Here is a 16,606-nt window from a genome sequence, read left to right as displayed (position 1 = left end):
GTATTATACAACAGGTCACCAGTAACACTACAAAATAAATCTTGTATTATACAACAGGTCACCAGTAACACTACAAAATAAATCTTGTATTATACAACAGGTCACCAGTAACACTACAAAATAAATCTTGTATTATACAACAGGTCACCAGTAACACTACAAAATAAATCTTGTATTATACAACAGGTCACCAGTAATACTACAAAATAAATCTTGTATTATACAACAGGTCGCCAGAAACAAGGCTGTACAAAATAGATCTTGTATTATACAACAGGTCTCCAATAAAACGGCTGTATAAAATGCAAACAAATACATTTGTATGATGCAGTACTTTTGCGACCCGAGTTCGATTCCCCGAAGCCCGTGAAATTAAATGTTATTTTATAACCGTTAATAATAATAGAAAAAAATATTAATGCTATTAATTTAAAAATATTTCGGCAGTAATTTTTTCTCAATTACTATCGTGTTTTTTTTTTCTTTTTTTGTATAATTTCTTAATAGATTTCCGTTTTCTTCCGTAGTGATGACGTGTGCGTGTGACGTCATGAGTCTGGCGGTGACGTCACAAGATGTGTAGTGGACGTCTAGTCATGACGTCACGATTATCATTCGGCATCGTGATTGGTCGGCAGTATTGATGACGTCACTGGAGGAAGCCCCGCAGGATCGTCCAGTAACGAGTAAGTATCGTGCGCATGCGCTCCTCTCCCTCTTACAACCAACACCCCCCCCCCCCCTAACAGCCACAAACCCCCCCCCCTATCAGCCACAATCCCCCCCCCCTAACAGCCACAACCCCCCCCCCCCCCCCCTCGGAACAGCCACAGTCGTTATAACACACTAAGATTCCTTCTCACTTCTCCTGAGACACTTCGCCGTCCTCCTCCATCTCTTTTTATCTCTTCTTGCGTCTCCTTCTTCGATCTTCTTGGGAGGAGGAGGGGGAGAGGGAGGGGGCGCGGGGGGGGGGGGGATGGGGCAGGAGTAGAACTTTCCGGCTATTTTTGGTAATTTGTTACTCGGATGTTTTTGTTCTGTTTTTGTTGTTGTTGTTGACAAAAGAGACGACGACTCTGCCGCCATTGTTTTTTTTTTTTGGGGGGGGGGATTTTGTTGTCTTTTGTGGGGGAGGGGGCTCTTGGGTTGGCTCTTTATCTTATTCTTTATTTGTTCTTTGTACTTGCTCTCTACCTTCCTCTTAGCTCTCTCTCTTTGATCTGTGTATATTCTCTCTCTCTCTCTCTCTCTCTCTCTCTCTCTCTCTCTCTCTCTCTCTCTCTCTCTCTCTCTCTCTCTCTCTCTCTCTCTCTCTCTCTCTCGTTGTCCCTAACTTGGCCTCGAACGTTACAAATGCAACCTATTAAGAAAAACCGTCATGCTCTCAAATATACACATTTCTGGCTAAGCTAAGAGGTTGGATCCTTTCATGGGGGGTTTTAACCAGTTCATTTATTGCTTGGATACATAGTTACAATTTTCTCACATTTCGGGGCCCTGTCCGTGCTGTGGTGGTGGTGTCACGTTTCGTGCCCTGTCCGTGCTGTGGTGGTGGTGTCACGTTTCGTGCCCTGTCCGTGCTGTGGTGGTGGTGTCACGTTTCGTGCCCTGTCCGTGCTGTGGTGGTGGTGTCACGTTTCGTGCCCTGTCCGTGCTGTGGTGGTGGTGTCACGTTTCGTGCCCTGTCCGTGCTGTGGTGGTGGTGTCACGTTTCGTGGCCCTGACCGTGCTGTGGTGGTGGTGTCACATTTCGTCCCCTGTCCGTGCTGTGGTGGTGGTGTCACATTTCGTCCCCTGTCCGTGCTGTGGTGGTGGTGTCACATTTCGTCCCCTGTCCGTGCTGTGGTGGTGGTGTCACATTTCGTGTCTTGCCTTTGCAGTGACGCCAGATTTCGTGTGGGGTCACCCAGGCAGTGATGCCATACACCCTTGGTCGGCTCCAGTGACATCTAATTTCCTGTTTGTAGAGTCGAGGTTCACAGTCTCATCCAGTCAGGGTGGTGGTGGTGGTGGTGGGGAGTCAGAGAGAGGACGGACGGTCTCTCTCTCTCTGTCTCTGTCTGTGTCTCTCTCTCTGTCTGTCTCTCTCCATCCCACCTCACTAACACCAAGCGCCTGGCGACTCCTGAGGCACAAGAACTTTTTACAAAGTTTCTCTCCCAAAGCGGGTTCCTTCTGTGCTCGAGTTGTATTGCTTTGAATTATGTAAATCTCTTGGTGGCCGCCTGGCTTCCTCCCTTCCCCCCCACCCCCTGATACCTGCTGGTGGTGGGCACCTGGTTCTTGAAGTGGTACCTCTGATTAGAGGTACCTGGTTCCACTGTGGGCACCTTATACCTGCCTGGATTGGTTTCTGATACCTGGTAGTTTGGCTGGTGTGTGGCACATGTTGGTTAAGAGTGCCGAAGGTGGCACTCGAAAATGTATATAGACATCGATATATAAAGGGATGATATTCGATACCAAATGGTGATGCCGAAAGGGCTGTACCCTCTATCAGGTGATGGTACGCAGTACCTACGGGATGAATGGATTATCAGGTGATGGTACGTGGTACTGGAGGCGGTATCTGGTACCTAGAAATACTAGAAATATCACCATGTCCGTCAAAATATATTACATAAATATTTCCAGTATATACATATCCAGTGGATATGTGGGCCTGCGGGGCCGCTCCAAGCAGCAACAGCCTGTTGGACCAAGCTCTCACAAGTCAAGCCTGGGCCCCGGGGCCGGGCTTGGGGAGTAGAAGAACTCTCAGAACCCCATCAACCAGGTACAATCCAGGTATATTGCTGTATACCTGAAGGCGATTCTAGAAGTTCTTCTACTCCGCAAGCCCGGCCTGAGGCCAGGCTTGACTTGTGAACTTGGTCCACCAGACTGTTGCTGTTTGGAGCGACCCGCAAACCTACATATACTCTACAGTGCAATGTTGCATACAGTGTGTTATCAAGACATGAAGATAATGTTTGGGTCCTGTAGCACATTGGGCTACATTCTCTGCGCACAACCCAGGGACCCGGGTTGAATCCTCGGCCGATGACAGAAACGATTGGGCCTCTTCATCGAGCAGTAAAATAGGTGGCCGGGAGTTAGGCAACTATTGTGGCTTGCATTCTGGGGAAGGTCAAGAGTAGGCCTAGGGGGGGGGGAACTCAACACGCCAAAGTATATATATATATACACGTATATAACAACATATATTTAACAACATATGTTTACAAGAAAGACTGCTACCAAAATATACTAATACGTATATAAATATACAGGCGTCCTGTCCCCGACAGCGGGAATTATAATCCAAAGGGATTTGAAACTCCTCATTTTTTTTTCTCTCTTAAGACGTCGGTTAAATATTCTTAATCATCTTGAAGATGAAATAATAGTGACGACGACCCTCCGAGGTGCTGCGACTGTCGGCTGTGCTGGCACCAACAGCTTAGCTGATCACTCCGTCAATAGGAAGAAGTTCGCGTAGCTTTGGCACACCCGACTGATCCCCACCACATAGCTTGTCCATCCATCCCTCCCCCCCCCAACCCCCCTCTGTCCGTCGCCCCCCCCCCAACCCCCCTCTGTCCGTCGCCCCCCCCCCTTCAGCCGAACTGGGTGATTGATGACACTGCTAATTGATGATCCTGGGGTCTTGCCTGACCTTGTTATGACGAAAGGGGGTGACCCCACCAGTGTTTGGGGTACCGGGACCCCCTCCCCCCTTTCTCCCCCTCCAGAATGGGGGGTTACCGGGACCCCACCCCACCCCCTCCCCCCTTCTCCCCCTCCAGAATGGGAGGTTACCGGGACCCCCCCCACCCCCTCCCCCTTTCTCCCCCTCCAGAATGTAGGGGTTACCGGGACCCCCCAGTTTAGGGGGGGGGGTCTGTAGAAGTCCCACAATCGACTTGAGAATGGTCCAGGATGGACCGAAACGTCGTCGTCCCTTCAATTTTCTAGTGTGTGGATTGGTCAACCTCCGGTTTAGGATTACCGGGACCCATCCCCAACAGTGTGTGGGATTACCAGCACCTCTACCCCCCCCCCCTCTCGCCCCAGTTAGAGATTACCGGTGACCCGGTAATTAAGTTTCCCTCAGGTAATCAAGGATCCAGGTGAGTGAGTCGCCACTCTAACGAAGGCAATCTAGCACGTTGTTGTTATAGATTCAGCTACTCGGAACAAGTTCCAAGTAGCACGGGCTATGGCGAGCCCGTAGCTTACCTGGCACAGGAGCCGGCTAGTACGTGGCTTTTCTGCTTGTCATATCTTTTCTAAATCTAAACGGAAGAACAGAAATCGAATTTTTAACCTATGGGGGGTGTATGTATCTTGAGACACATGGCAAGAGTACCATAGGCCGCTGTTAATATTACTGATCGGTGATGGTAGTAGGTTGGTATAGGCCTACTTAGGGAATGGAAATAAAAAAATAGATTCTGCTTGTACCTGCGAGATATCGTAGGTTTGTGTCTATTGATGAATGTCTTAGGTTGTTTGATGTTAAAGAGGTCTCCAGTTCCTTCTCGGTAACAGATTACAGGATGAGCACTCCTGAAAGTTTGTGTGGTTGTACATGATTGAAATTGAAATAAGTTTATTGAAGTAAAATACACACAAAGGGATGAGGTAGCTCAAGCTATTCTCACACCCCGTTCAGTACACCGTGTTAATACATACATATAAACACATCACAAACAATAAACATATTACCAAACATTCTGAGAGATAAACATCTACATTTCCTTTGTACATGATGTTATTCACAGGATGAGTGGCTGTGGTGGTGTATATAATTCGCTCCCAGAATGAGTAACATTAACTAACCCATTATTACGTTGCCTAACAAAAAATAGTTTTAAATAAAGAGCTAAATACTTTAGCTCTCTACCTCCACCGTGGTTTCTTTACAATTAACAAATTGACCAAGAGCTCTCTGAGCTTCATGTCACGCTTCCCGAAGCCCTAGAAAACGCCCGACAGGAAAGCCAGCACAGCCCAGCCCTAAGCATATTGGACTGAATTAGCTCTGGTCAGAAGCATTCCACCCACACACACACACACACACACACACACACACACACACACACACACACACACACACACATGGAGGCTGACTCCATACATAGTTTTAAATGCAGATATAATAGAGCCCAGTAGGCTCAGGAATCTGTACACCAGTTGATTGACGGTTGAGAGGCGGGACCAAAGAGCCAAAGCTCAACCCCCCCCGCAAGCACAAATAGGTGAGTACACACACACACACACACACACACACACACACACACACACACACACACACACACACACACACACACACACACAAGACTCTTGTCTTGTGACCATCGTGTTGGGTGGACGTGGGTTGGGAGCTCCAGGTTCACTAGTGGAGTGGGAGGGGTAATCAGGCAACTTCGAAGTGAAAAAGTGTGTACAAGTGAATGAAAAAACCTTGAGTTTTGGCCAGAGCCATAAAGTAGTGAAGAAAAACAGTTTAAATAGCGTAATTCAAAATAGTTGTAGTATTGTGGCAGTGTGTAGTGTGGAGCAGACCTCACCGACCTCTGACCGCGTGACCTCACCCCGGCAGCAACCCTCCTACCACCACGGGGACGACGCTTGGAGATTCACTCACCTATTGTGTTAGCAGGACGGTAAGATACTTGGAACCCCTGTGGGTAAGGTTGCATTATAGCAATGACTAGGTCAGGAAGGGCGTCTAGGTCCAGCAGTATTATGATTGAGGAAGAAGATAGGTTTGTGGAGAAGATGATTGGGAAATTTGTAGAGAAGAGGGATGTTTGGATAGGTGATCTAATCCAGGGGATTAAAAGTGAAGTCTTTAATAAGATACAGGGCGAGGTTCAAAGACTCAAACAAGAGTTTATGGATTATATTCAAGAGGAAATCAGGAAGAGCAGGGTAGAATGGCAAGGAGAAATATCTAGGCTTACTAATGAATTTGGCAGGAATAAGGGAAGCTTGGCAGGGGAAGGGGAAGTAGTAGTAGTAGGTGGAGTAGCGGGTGTAGGAGGGGTGGGGGTCAGCCAGGGAGAGGGCCACCAGCATGACCCTGAACTGAGAAAGAGGACAATCATAATCCATGGATTACTTGAAGCCAGGGCACCATCGAGGCAGGAAAGGATGGAGATTGAGGATTTGGAACTACAGGGGATCTTGAGAGACATGAGAGCCCAGATGGCAGGGAATGAGGTGCAAGTCCACCGACGCATTGGACCATACAACTGTAACAGGAAACGACCTGTCCTGGTACAGTTCACTAACGAAGAGGCAGTGGATTACATACTGCATCACAAACACCTACTCAGAGGTAGCGAAAATTACTACAACGTATTCATTGACAAATTCATGACGAAGGAGGAACAGATTGCCCACAGAGCAAGCAAACAACAATACGACTCTTCCCATTTGAGCGCAGCTACACACCCCAGTGCTAATCCACCCCATGCTAACCAGCTCACACGTGCTTCTCAGGTCACCCCTTTCCCAAATCAGCCGCCCCTGCTTATCTCCCCAGCACATCCCTTGACCCCTCTGACCCCACTGGAGTCAAATTCATCCCACATTCCAAGGACCCCCTCATCACCTCAACCCCCAAAACCCGTCCAGCCCTCGTCCCCTCAACCCCCAAAACCCACCCAGCTCTCATCTCCTCAACCCCCAAATCCCATCCAGACCTCATCCCCTCAACCCCAAGAACCCACCCAGACCTCATCCCCTCAACACCCAAAGCCTACCCTGCCCTCACCCCTCCTCATCCCCTCTCCTTCCATGTGACCCCCCACCCTTGCGAGGGAGGTGGGAGGTCCCCCCCACCCCCTCTATCCATCCCCCTCCCAACCTCTCAACCTCTATCTGTCTCCCAACCTTACGCCATCTCCCAACCCCTCTATGCCCTCCCTAATCTTCAGACCCAGTATGCCCTTCCTACTCCAGACCTACCTACCCAGGCCCTACCCCAGACCCTCCTACCTACCTTCCTAGAAGCCCAGCCCCCAGTAGCCCCCCAAGCACCCCTCCTGAACTCTTTCACCCCCCATACACCCCCCGGACCCCCCCAGACACCCCCTGGATCCCCCCGGACATCCCCCGGACCCTCCCCGCCCCCAGTCATCCCCCAGACACCCCCCAGATCCCCCAGATCCCCTCTGCCCCCAGTCACCCCCCAGACATCCCCCAGATCCCCCCAGACCCCCAGAGAAAGGGAGAACTCTGGTACAAGAGTTTCCATGAAGAATCTCAAGGTTTGGTACACCAATGCTGATGGGGTATCTAATAAAGCAGAAGAGATAAAAGAAAGAGTGAGTGAAGCAGATCCTGACATAGTTGCAATTGTGGAAACTAAAATTAATGACATGATCTCAGATGCTATCTTTCCTGAAGGGTACCAGGTGATACGAAAAGAGAGGACACAGAGACAGGGAGGGGGAGTAGCACTCCTAATAAAGCGGAAATGGAAGTTTGAAGACCTGGGAAATCGAGTTACCAATGAGTGCACAAGCTTCATACATGGAACTCTGACAGTAGATGGGAGGAAGATTGTGATCATGGTAATCTACAATCCCCCACCAAACAGTAGAAGACCCAGGCAGGAGTATGATGACAACAACAAAGCATGTATTGATGAACTGCAGAAGGCAGCAACACTAGCCCACAGAATGAGAGCGAAGCTGCTGATCATGGGGGACCTAAATCATGGAGAGATAAATTGGGAATCAAGGAATCCCCATGGAGGGGATGAAACGTGGGGAGCAAAATTAGTAGATGTTATAGACAGGAATTTCCTGACACAACATGTGAAGGAAGACACAAGGGAAAGAGGAGGAGATGCACCGAGCCTATTAGACCTGATTTTCACCCAGAACGTAGAAGATATCGAGAATTTAGAGCATGAAATACCTCTAGGGGCCAGTGACCATTGTGTCCTAGTCTTTGACTACATGATGGAATTCAAAATTATGACCATGGGACAAGAGATCTGGGAAAGGAGAGCTGACTACAGGAAAGGGGACTATATGAGGATAAGGGACTATCTGGGTGAAGTGCAGTGGGAGGAAGAAATTAGAGGAAAAACAGTCCAAGATATGATGGACCTAGTCATACAGAAATGCCAGGAGGCCGAAGAGAGATTTATACCAACGGTAAAGGGAAAAAATAAGAAGGAATATAATAACCCATGGTTTAATAGACAGTGTCAGGAAGCAAAAATGGCCAGCAGGCGGGAGTGGAGGAAGTACAGAAGACAAAGAACAGAGGACAACAGAAGCAGATACAACAGAGCTAGGAACGATTACATTAACATAAGACGAACATCGGAAAGGGACTATGAGAACGATATTGCAATCAAAGCGAAAAAACAACCTAAGTTACTACACAGTCATATAAGAAGAAAAATGTCGGTGAACGACCAAGTGACAAGACTAAGGAAGACAGAGGGGGCATATACTGAAAGTGACAAGGAAATCTGCGAGGCACTGAATGCCAGTTTCCATGGAGTGTTCACTACCGAGCCTGAGCAGCTCCCATTGTTGGAAGGGGTTACCCTAGATGAAAGACTATCAGATATAGAGGTGACAGCAGAGGAGGTAATGAAACAGTTGACAACTCTAGATGCAACTAAAGCAGTTGGACCAGACAAAGTATCACCGTGGATACTAAAAGAAGCAGCACAGGCCCTCAGCGTGCCTCTGGCAATGATCTTTAATGAGTCACTTATGTCAGGAGAATTGCCCAGTTGCTGGAAGAAGGCAAATGTCGTGCCGATCTTCAAGAAAGGAGATAGAGAGGAGGCACTTAACTACAGACCTGTATCACTGACAAGCATCCCCTGTAAAATACTGGAAAGAATAATTAGGCTACGACTGGTTGCACACCTGGAGAACATTAGGTTTGTGAACAAACATCAACATGGGTTCTGGACAGGGAAATCGTGCCTAACAAACCTTCTGGAATTCTATGATAAAATAACGAGGATAAGACAGGACAGAGATGGTTGGGCAGACTGCATATTTCTGGACTGCCAAAAAGCCTTTGATACAGTACCGCACATGAGACTGCTGTTCAAGCTCGAGAGGCAGGCGGGGGTGGGGGGAAAGGTCCTAGAATGGATAAGGAACTACCTAACAGGAAGGAGCCAAAGAGTTACGGTAAGGGGCGAGAAGTCGGACTGGCGAACAGTAACAAGTGGAGTACCACAAGGATCGGTGCTGGGACCAATTCTATTTCTTGTATATGTTAACGACATGTTTACAGGCGTAGAGTCCTACATGTCGATGTTTGCGGATGATGCAAAGTTGATGAGAAGAGTTGTGACAGATGAGGATTGCAGGATCCTCCAAGAGGACCTGAACAGATTGCAGAGATGGTCAGAGAAATGGCTACTAGAATTCAACACGAGCAAATGTAAAGTTATGGAAATGGGACTAGGAGATAGGAGACCAAAGGGACAGTACACAATGAAGGGGAACAGCCTACCTGTAACGACGCGTGAAAGAGACCTGGGGGTGGACGTAACACCTAATCTATCTCCTGAGGCACATATTAATAGGATAACGACAGCAGCGTACTCTACACTGGCAAAAGTTAGAACATCATTCAGAAACCTAAGTAAGGAGGCATTTAGGGCGCTTTACACTGCCTACGTAAGGCCAGTCTTAGAGTATGCCGCCTCATCATGGAGTCCCCATCTGAAGAAGCATATAATGAAACTGGAAAAGGTTCAGAGGTTTGCAACGAGACTCGTCCCAGAGCTACGAGGGATGGGGTATGAAGAGCGCCTGAGGGAACTGTGCCTTACGACACTAGAAAGAAGAAGGGAGAGGGGGGACATGATAGGAACGTATAAGATACTCAGAGGAATTGACAGAGTGGACATAGACGAAATGTTCACACGGAATAGTAACAGAACGAGAGGACATGGATGGAAGCTTGAAACTCAGATGAGTCACAGAGATGTAAGGAAGTTTTCTTTTAGCGTGAGAGTAGTGGGGAAATGGAATGCACTTCAGGAACAGGTTGTGGAAGCAAATACTATTCATAATTTTAAAACCAGGTATGATAGGGAAATGGGACAGGAGTCATTGCTGTAAACAACCGATGCTCGAAAGGCGGGATCCAAGAGTCAATGCTCGATCCTGCAAGCACATATAGGTGAGTACATATAGGTGAGTACACACACACACAAGGGGCCTCGTAGCCTGGTGGATAGCGCGCAGGATTCGTAATTCTGTGGCGCGGGTTCGATTCCCGCACGAGGCAGAAACAAAGGGGCAAAGTTTCTTTCACCCTGAATACCCCTGTTACCTAGCAGTAAATAGGTACCTGGGAGTTAGTCAGCTGTCACGGGCTGCTTCCTGGGGTGTGTGTGTGTTTGTGTGTGGTGTGGGAAAAAAAATAGTTAGTAAACAGTTGATTGACAGTTGAGAGGCGGGCCGAAAGAGCAAAGCTCAACCCCCGCAAACACAGCTAGGTGAATACAGCTAGGTGTACACACACACACACACACACACACACACACGCTGGCAACTCCACCCAGGTGTTGCCACACACAGGGGCTTAACTGCTAACATTCTTCCTCATAATCGCTCGATGGAGATGAATGAGTTTTGTGAGAGGGTGTTTCTGGTCTTGGGCGTAACGGAAATGATCTTGGAATCCTGGTTTTGTAGGCAGGCTAGGAGTTAAACAGGATTGATTGATACATAATTGCGACTACAGGACTACAAAGGTTTAAAGGAAGACATGATTACCAAATATAAAATCCTCAGGGAGGAAACATGGAATTTCAGTAAGATAAAGGTAGACTCGGTACACAGTTTTAAATGTAGGTATGGAAAAAAAGGTAGTCCAATAGGCTCAGGTCCCCAGAGCACAAACACACAGGGTCTGACCAAAGAGTCAAAGCTCAACGCCTCCCCGCAAGCACAACTAGGTGAGGACACACACGCCACGCGCGTACGCGCACACTCGCATAAAGAGCCAGAGCGCACCAACGTACGCACGAAGGGTGGACCCCATCTAGCGTTACATTCTTAAGCTCCTTTTCTGTCCATTGAGAGAGAGAGAGAGAGAGAGACGGAGGGAGCGTTGAGGTAAGGTTTCTCTTCATCCACAGAGGGAAGCTCCGTCCACCCCCCGTCCACCAAATCTCCGTCCACCCCCCGTCCACCAAATCTCCGTCCACTCCATCTCTACTATACATAACTCGTATTACACTTGTCACTCCTGACTATACACATACTATACTTGGGTCCTGACCTTGAGTATATACCCTTAACGTGACCTCCAGGTCCTGTCCTTGGGTATATACCCTTAACCTGACCTCCAGGTCCTGTCCTTGGGTATATACCCTTAACCTGACCTCCAGGTCCTGCCCTTGGGTATATACCCTTAACCTGACATCCAGGTCCTGCCCTTGGGTATATACCCTTAACCTGACCTCCAGGTCCTGCCCTTGGGTATATACCCTTAACCTGACCTCCAGGTCCTGCCCTTGGGTATATACCCTTAACCTGACATCCAGGTCCTGCCCTTGGGTATATACCCTTAACTAAGAGACCCCTCTCTATAAGGTCGTCTACAAGGAGAGGGCTCAAGAGAGAAATTGAGTGGGTTTTCTCTATAGTATATAGAGTTAATTGACAATGAAGCCCTTTATCAGGAGTGTAGAGAAGGGAGAACACACCTGATAAGCTGATTGGAGTTTATTTGGGAGAATTACCGAGATAACACAAGCCAGGAATGGTATGCTGATGGCATACCATTTGACTGCCTGAAACATTCAGTACTAGAGTATTTTACCCAATAGTCTCCTCCGCTGAGGAACTAGGCCAGTGTAATTCGTAATTTACTAGAATGGGTGAAAAGCTACAGGAAAATAGGAAATAGGGAGACAGCTGGGGGGGGGGGGAATTGGGGAATGTTACTAGTCAAGTTATACTAGGAATAGTAATCGCACCCTAACTATTCCTAGCATTCTTAGGCCTACAAGGATCACTCCTAGGATCCACCTAGCTTTCATGAAATATATAGTGGATCGACTAAAAAAAAAATTCAGTGCCAGTGTTGGTAAACAAATGGAATAAATGAAGAAATAAAGTAAAAGAGTAAGACTAGGTACACTATTTCAAAGGTAGATATGATGAGAGCCCAATAGGCTTGGCTCGAGGACAACAGTTGATACATGAACACCGCCTGAGAGGTGGAAGCAGAGAGCCGAGGCTCAACTCCCACAAGCACAATCGGGGAAGAATCGTCAAATTTCTGTGTATCCCCTCCTATGTTGGAATATGTGGGAATGAACGAGCAGATGTGCTGGCTGCTGAAGGCGCTGAAGGAGACCATATTGAATACTTCATACCCAAGACTCTACTACAAATTAGAGGCATCATCAGGCAACATCACCGTGACAAGGTTACTAAGGAAAGAAGGATAGAAGCACAAATCAGTGAATCTGTACGATGGTACAACATGGTTGCAGCTGGCAATCCAAATCATTATGGACGAAGAGGAGGTGGCCGTAGGAGAGCAGTAATATCAAGAATCCGTCTTGGATACAAATATCCATGGAGATTCGGAATGGACACAACAGTTGAGCAGTGGAGTTGCAGAATCTGTGATGAGAGTGACGGACACCGCCTTGACCACTACCCGAGAGAGTGTGAACATCTAAGTCATTAGAAATATGTGTAGAATAATAAACTTCACAATATTCGAGTTAGTAAAATACTACTTATCAAATAGTGATACTGTTCTTAAAAGATTCCCCCATTCTACACCCGCAAGATAACGTGAGATTTTAAGGGTTGACAAATGTTAATATTCTTGTTTGAGGAGCTGTTCACTTGAGACAGTTAAGCAAGTCCCAGCTGTGTCTGGGTACAAGTGACAGGATGAACAACCCAGCGGGTTTTCTTCCTATTGGGGAGTGTTGTACATGCTGCTATGGCGGTGTGTCCACTCACAGGATGAGTGGCGTTGCCCAATACTGTCACTATGGCGGTGAGTCCACTCACAGGATGAGTGGCGCTGCCCAATACTGTCACTATGGCGGTGTGTCCACTCACAGGATGAGTGGCGCTGCCCGATACTGTCACTATGGCGGTGTGTCCACTCACAGGATGAGTGGCGCTGCCCAATACTGTCACTATGGCGGTGTGGCCACTCACAGGATGAGTGGCGCTGTCCGATACTGTCACTATGGCGGTGTGTCCACTCACAGGATGAGTGGCGCTGCCCAATAAACTCGCCCCTCGGGGCAAAATTAAAAAATAAGTGGCTGCTGGAGTTTAACCTAGCCAAATGCACCGCTATGAGAATTTGGGTGATTACTCACACTCCCACACCTAAAGCCTCTACATTGTTTTGGAGGAATATATTTACTCGGAGACCCAAACTCTGCCCGCTGACAGCACTCTGCCACCGCCCTCAACATTTCTTTCACTCGGTACCATTAACAGAATGCTGACTCCTCTTATAAACTGATCTAGTCATTATCTCCTCACTAATAGGGGGGGGCCTTGCGTGTGTGTACTCACCTAATTGTGCTTGCGGGGGTTGAGCTTTGGCTCTTTGGTCCCGCCTCTCAACTGTCAATCAACTGGTGTACAGATTCCTGAGCCTACTGGGCTCTACTGTGTGTGTGTGTGTGTGTGTGGGTGGGTGGGTGGGGGGGTACCGGGTGTAACAGCGGGTGTGGGTGTAGCGAGGGCACCCGGAGAGATAATAACACCCACCCCACCACCAGTTTCCTGTGTCTCCCCTCAGACCAGACGTCGCCTCCTCCCCTCATTCTCTCCCCTTTCCCTTCCTCTCTCCCCCATCTTCACCCACATTCTCTCCCCCCCCCCCTCACTCCCCCACACCTGTCTACCCGTAAACTCTCCACGCCCGCTCCGATGCCCCCGAAGCTGTCAAAATGCCCAGGGCATTAGACAGGGGCACGGGAGGACTGGACCACAAGTGCCATCCGTGGTGGCCTTGCCGGAGGGCGGGAAGATGTTGCCATAATTTACCACATATATATATATATTTCGTAACGGTTACTCTGTGATACATAACCGCTTGCTTTTTGTGGTTGGCGGAGATGGAGGGCTGGCAGTAGGCGAGACACTGCTGCTGTTGCGTGTATCCCCGTGGGTGATAGTTGTGGTGAAATAATAGTAATATGGTAATATTCCAGCGTAATATTCCCTCCCCCTCTTGAAGCCGCTGGCATACTTCAGCAGTGTTGCCACATTGTACGCGGGCGGGCCGAGGGCCTCGATGGATTACGGGTCTCTTGTTGTTCTTCCATTGTTACGGCCACAATGGGCATTACGGCCAGCTGAAAATAACTCAGGGTGAGAGGCAGGGAGGGAGGAAGATTTCACGGAGAGATAGAGACAAAAATGATAAAAGGTTGAGAGTGGGGCGGCAACACTGGGTCTTTATTGGTATGGGTGGGGGGGGGGGGACTAGCGGTGCGCGGGGGCACACACATGCGCACGCTCACACGCGCAGGCACATGCACACACGCAGGCGCGCGACACACACACACACACACACACACACACACACACACACACACACACACACACACACACACACACACTCACACTCACACTCACACTCACACTCACACTCACTCACACTCTCTAATTAGGCAGGAAAGAGAAGGATGGGCAGACTGCATTTTCTTGGACTGTCAGAAAGCCTTTGACACAGTACGCCATAAAAGGCTGTTACAAAAGTTGGAGCAACAGGCAGGAGTAAAAGGTAAGGTGCTCCAGTGGATAAGGGAGTATCTAAGCAACAGGAAACAGCGAGTAACGGTGAGGGGGAGAGACATCAGAGTGGCGAGATGTCACCAGCGGAGTCCCACAGGGCTCTGTACTTGGACTCGTCCTGTTTCTGATATATGTAAACGACCTTCCAGAGGGTATAGACTCATTCCTCTTAATGTTTGCTGATGCAAAAATTATGATGAATCATGATAGATGAAGATAGACTACAGGACGACCTGGACAAACTGAATGGTCTAGAAAGTGGCTCCAAAAGTTCAACTCAGGAAAGTGTAAAGTAATGAAATTATGCGAAGGGAGCAGAAGGCTGAACACAATGTACCATCTGGGAGGTGATATCCTGCAAGAGTCAAATAGAAAGATCTGGGGATTGATATCACACCGGATTTGTCCCCAGAAGCCAACATCAAAAGGATATCATCAGTGGCATATGCTAGATTGGCCAACATAAGAACTGGCTTTAGAAACTTGTGTAAGGAATCGTTCAGGATCTTTTATACCACCTATGTCAGACCAATCCTGGAATATGCAGCTCCAGCCTTGAGTCCATACCTAGTTAAACACAAGACAAAGTTAGAGAAGATTCAGAGGTATTTTCCAGACTAATCCCAGAACTGAGAGGTATGAGATAAGAGGAAAGGCTAAGTGAGCTGAACCTCACATCCCTGGAAAACAGAAGAGTAAGGGGAGACATGATAACCACCTACAAAATTCTCAGAGGAATGGACGGGGTGGACAAAGACAAACTGTTTAGCACGGGTGGAACACGAACAAGGGGACACAGGTGGAAACTTTGTAACCAAATGAGCCACAGAGACATTAGAAAGATTTTTTCAGTGTCAGAGTAGTTAACAGATGGAATGCATTAGGAAGTGATGTGGTGGAGGCTGACTCCATACACAGTTTCAAATGTTGATATGATAGAGCCCAGTAGGCTGAGGAACCTGTACACTCCAGTTGATTGACGGTTGAGAGGCGGAACTAAAGAGCCGAAGCTCAATCCCAGCAATCACAGGTGAACACACACACACACACACACACACACACACACACACACACACACACACACACACACACACACACACACACACACACACACACACACACCATCTTAACCCCACAGACTCGAAAATTTCCCACATCGATCCTGAGCTGACAATATTCAGTAACTTGGCTCGTACGTCCCCATGCTATAAAGGTCATGTCCCCCCGATCTTGGCCTTAAGTAGCGCATAAGTGCCTTTGCGTCAACTGTGTGACGCATTGCTGCCTTGCGTCATAAGAACATAAGAACATAAGAACAAAGGTAACTGCAGAAGGCCTATTGGTCCATACGAGGCAGCTCCTATTCTATAACCACCCAATCCCACTCATATACTTGTCCAACCCGTGCTTGAAACAATCGAGGGACCCCACCTCCACAATGTTACGCGGCAATTGGTTCCACAAATCAACAACCCTGTTACTGAACCAGTATTTACCCAAGTCTTTCCTAAATCTAAACTTATCCAATTTATATCCATTGTTTCGTGTTCTGTCCTGTGTTGATACTTTTAATACCCTATTAATATCCCCCCGGTTATGTCCATTCATCCACTTGTAAACCTCTATCATGTCACCCCTAACTCTTCGCCTTTCCAGTGAATGCAACTTAAGCTTTGTTAATCTTTCTTCATATGAAAGATTTCTAATTTGGGGAATTAACTTAGTCATCCTACGCTGGACACGTTCAAGTGAATTTATATCCATTCTATAATATGGCGACCAAAACTGAACTGCATAATCTAAATGGGGCCTAACTAGAG

The 16,606-nt window shown here is 47.9% G+C and overlaps 1 long non-coding RNA gene across 1 annotated transcript in view; it reads left to right on the top strand.

Moving 5' to 3' along the window:
• Window positions 1–526: 526 nt before the first annotated feature.
• Window positions 527–16,606, top strand: part of LOC138361850 (uncharacterized) — a 42,997-nt gene continuing 26,917 nt past the window's right edge. Inside the window, exon 1 of the long non-coding RNA XR_011227224.1 lies at window positions 527–686. This is a non-coding gene — a long non-coding RNA (uncharacterized lncRNA). The remainder of the gene's footprint in view (window positions 687–16,606) is intronic.

The sequence above is a fragment of the Procambarus clarkii genome, unplaced genomic scaffold, assembly GCF_040958095.1.
Source record: "Procambarus clarkii isolate CNS0578487 unplaced genomic scaffold, FALCON_Pclarkii_2.0 HiC_scaffold_904, whole genome shotgun sequence".
NCBI lineage: Eukaryota > Metazoa > Arthropoda > Malacostraca > Decapoda > Cambaridae > Procambarus > Procambarus clarkii.
Note: the sequence above shows the minus strand (reverse complement) of the source record. Positions and strands in the feature narration are given on the sequence as shown.